This window comes from Diaphorina citri, unplaced genomic scaffold (assembly GCF_000475195.1).
Source record: "Diaphorina citri unplaced genomic scaffold, Diaci psyllid genome assembly version 1.1 scaffold214, whole genome shotgun sequence".
NCBI lineage: Eukaryota > Metazoa > Arthropoda > Insecta > Hemiptera > Psyllidae > Diaphorina > Diaphorina citri.
In genome coordinates, this window is record NW_007377651.1 from 29,908 (window position 1) to 33,655 (window position 3,748).

General features: G+C 38.3%; 1 long non-coding RNA gene across 1 annotated transcript; it reads left to right on the forward strand.

Moving 5' to 3' along the window:
- Nucleotides 1-845: 845 nt before the first annotated feature.
- On the forward strand, nt 846-3,492 carry LOC113466116. Its single transcript, XR_003390618.1, has 3 exons — nt 846-900; nt 1,994-2,771; nt 2,897-3,492. It is a non-coding gene; the product is annotated as an uncharacterized LOC113466116 (long non-coding RNA).
- Nucleotides 3,493-3,748: the final 256 nt, after the last annotated feature.

Sequence of the window (3,748 nt, forward strand, 5' to 3'; positions counted from 1 at the left end):
CACTGGTCACTGCTCGTTTTGTGCCAGTTCCTTTGGTAGCAATATTCCACGGACGTGACTTCTGCACAAGTACTTTTATTATTATTATTATTAAAACTAAAAGAAAACGAAAATTAGAAAACGAAAAGAAAATGAAAAAAGAAGTCAAAAAGTATCTCATGATTAACAATGAAATTTAAATCATAAGAAGAAATTACTACAATAGAAAGGAAAAAGAAGAATTACCTATAATAGCAATTAATGTTCCCGAAAAGCACTACCTACATGTACTTAAGTAGTCGAACATGAAAAGATTGTTGTAAAAAGAAAGTAATCAATAAATCTATTATTATTATATATATATATCACACTTGGCTTGCACGCCGGAGATGCCGGCTTTGATTCCCGGCGATTCCTCCAATGGAATGGCTACTTTAATAAAAGATTATTGAAGAGCAACCTCCGTGGCCGAGTGGGTATCACACTAGGCTTGCACGCCGGAGGTTCCGGGTTCGATTCCCGGCGGGACCGATGCCCCCCCTCCCCCCCCCCAAAAAAATTGGTTGAAACCACTGTATAACTGCCAAAGGGGGGATTTACGGGGGGGGGGGGGTGACAAAAAAAATTGGTTGAAACCTCTGTATAACTGCCAAAGGGTGTATTTACGGGGAGAACTATCCATCATGCGGTGACAAACTACCCGCCTGACTCACATTAACCTCATACAACTCAAGTTGGATCGGGAAAATCATCCGGATAGAAATCACGCCCAACGTTGCTTAACCGGGGTGTATTGATTTATCTTGCTATCGCCGCTGGCTGATTTGCTGTTTTCTTGGTGCTAATTTTTCTTCTCATTTTTTGTCTTAGCCTTCCGAAGCCTCAGACTCACAGATCAGATTGCCTGGCATGGAAGAAGACGTAAGTGTAAATTTATTATTATTTAAGAGGTATTTTTTATTTTATTTTTTTTTATTTTATTATTTTTTTTTTTAAGAGGTTTGACAGAGGGAGCTGTAACTGCTATGGTCTTATCGTCCCGAAATCGAAGAGAGAAGGAAGACAGGATAGGAGAAAGCCAGCCGTTCCGAGAACGAACATTATCCCAGCAGGATAAAATCCGCCCCGGGCGGGAATCGAACCCGCGGCCTAGCGCTTACAAGGCAGACGCACTACCAACTAAGCTAACTAGGCTGGCGATATTTATGCTTTAGTAATGGGTATAAGATACTGCAAAAATAGAGATATTTTATATGAAGCAGATATAACGAAAATCTAGTGAAGCATTGGTTCAAAACAATGGGTTGTAAATTAGTCAGTTTTATTGTGGGACTTCAAGATTTAAATGCTCAAGTTTGGCGTCCCCACTAGTGTAATAGGATAGATTCCAACTTCTTGTATTTCCTATGGAGAAGAATTTTGGACAAGTTCGCAGGAGATTACATTCACATTGATTTATTGATCAACGTGGCAAAATTTTAGAATATTTTCAACAATATAAACCAAGTTAAAACAAATATGTTAATTTTGAACACAGCAAAACATGATATTCTCAGCGTATAGTGTATCATGTACCAGTTTTAATGTTTCAAATTCCACATTGATTAAGTTGGGGCGAGAAAAAAACGAAGCGTTGTAGTCCGTCCCTTATACCTTTTTATTACTATTGTAATAATAAAGGAAGGACGTACTAAAAACTGAAATTTTAATGGGTACTTTGTCTTTGAAAGACAAAGAATTTGATATGCATATTGCATATCTCATTCCCCCCGCCCCCCAAATTTGGACTTATCACGGTTATAACAGACAGACATTACATTTTATGTAGGTATTCTTTTTAAGAGGTTTGATAGAGGGAACTCTAACGACAAAGGTCTTAGCGTTCCGAAATTAAAGAAAGAAGGAAGACAGGATAGAACAAAGCCAGCCGTTCCGAGAACGAACCTTATTTGTTTCCTCCTTAATATCACGGTTTGAAAAAAAAGCCCTCATTTTGAATTGTTTCACTTTTCAGTCAGACGGAGAGAATGGTGAACCACAAGGCAAGAGAAGACGTGTGGTACAAACATGAGACAGGCATTACAGGGCGATTCATTTCAGCTATTGAGATAGGAAACTCGCGCTCTAAATGTTTGGTAAGTGTGTCCGGGACTATGACGGCGGAATACAGTTTTCATTCAATTCAAATACTTTTGGGTCGAGTGGATTGGAACACATCACATGCCTTCAGGCACACTCCATGTGTCAAGGGTCTGGGTATTACCTTGTCGTTGGGATCAATTTAACTTGAAGAAACCATTTCCTGATGAAATTTAGGCTGGAGGCCACGAAGTGAGTTTAAACTCGGTTTAAGCTTAACTCTTGGATTAAGCAATCTGATTGGCTAAAAATTTTGGATTTTTAAAAATCAAGCAATTGCTTAATCCGAGAGTTAAACCAAGTTTAAACTCACTTGGTGTCCCCGAGCGTTAGACTGCGTGCAGTCAGGGGATTAAAAAAAGTCCCTTTTGTCAGCAATTCCAATGAAGTCTCGTTTATTAGTTTATAACTTTACAGTAGTTCACCAGGAGAATATTCTAATACAATATGGAAATGCCTCATAATCCTTTCTTCTTCTTCTTCTTCTTCTTCTTCTTCTTCTTCTTCTTCTTCTTCTTCTTCTTCTTCTTCTTCTTCTTTTTCTCCTTCTTCTTCTCCTTCTTCTTCTCCTTCTTCTTCTTCTTCTTTTTCTTCTTCTTCTTCTTCTTCTTCTTCTTCTTCTTCTTCTTCTTCTTCTTCTTCTTTTACTGAAGGTGATTCTGGGTATTAGTCGTTTCCGACTTTTCCACAACTCTGCAATGTCTTGACATTTTTTCTCCTTCTTCTTCTCCTTCTTCTTCTTCTTCTTTTTCTTCTTCTTCTTCTTCTTTTACTGAAGGTGATTCTGGGTATTAGTCGTTTCCGACTTTTCCACAACTCTGCAATGTCTTGACATTTGACAGCAACGATGTCGCGAACAGTTTTTTTGATGCCAGTTGAACTGAGTAGTTGACCACAGACTTATAAATACATTTTAGAATGTACGCTTGGTTCAGTAAACTCTAGAACTCGAGATTTAGGAAACCTAACTTAAGGTCCTAAGTGGACAGTAACCAAGGTCCTATGTTCTTAGTAAAATTTACTTGTTTCGCTGTGGAAATTAATACGAAATGAACTACATAATAGACTGTATTGTTTCGTCACCCGGCTACTTCCCATGTAAATAATTCTGTATAGACCCCTCTTCTGTTGTGGAGTGACTACTCTTCTGTTGTGGAGTGACTACTCTTCTGTTGTGTAGTGACTACTCTTCTGTCGTGGAGTGACTACTCTTCTGTTGTGGAGTGACTACTCTTCTGTTGTGGAGTGACTACTCTTCTGTTGTGGAGTGAATACTCTTCTGTTGTGGAGTGAATACTCTTCTGTTGTGGAGTGACTACTCTTCTGTTGTGGAGTGACAACTGCACACACAGATTTCCAACAACTTTGATACCGTTTGATAAGAGGTGCATTTTGCTGTCACTTCGTATTATTGCTTATCGAATATTATCTGTAGGCTAAAATCCTAGCTCTCAGTAAAAAGTTAACTCTGAAGTTGTGTCCACACGACGGACGTGACGGCCGTCGTGTGGACACAGCTTTGTAGGCTTTTCTTCCATTTTTTTTTTTTTTTTTTTTTTTTTTTTTTTTTTTTTTTTTTTTTTGGGGGAGAAAAAAAAACATCTCTCTTCTTATAAAAGAGGTCTCTTTT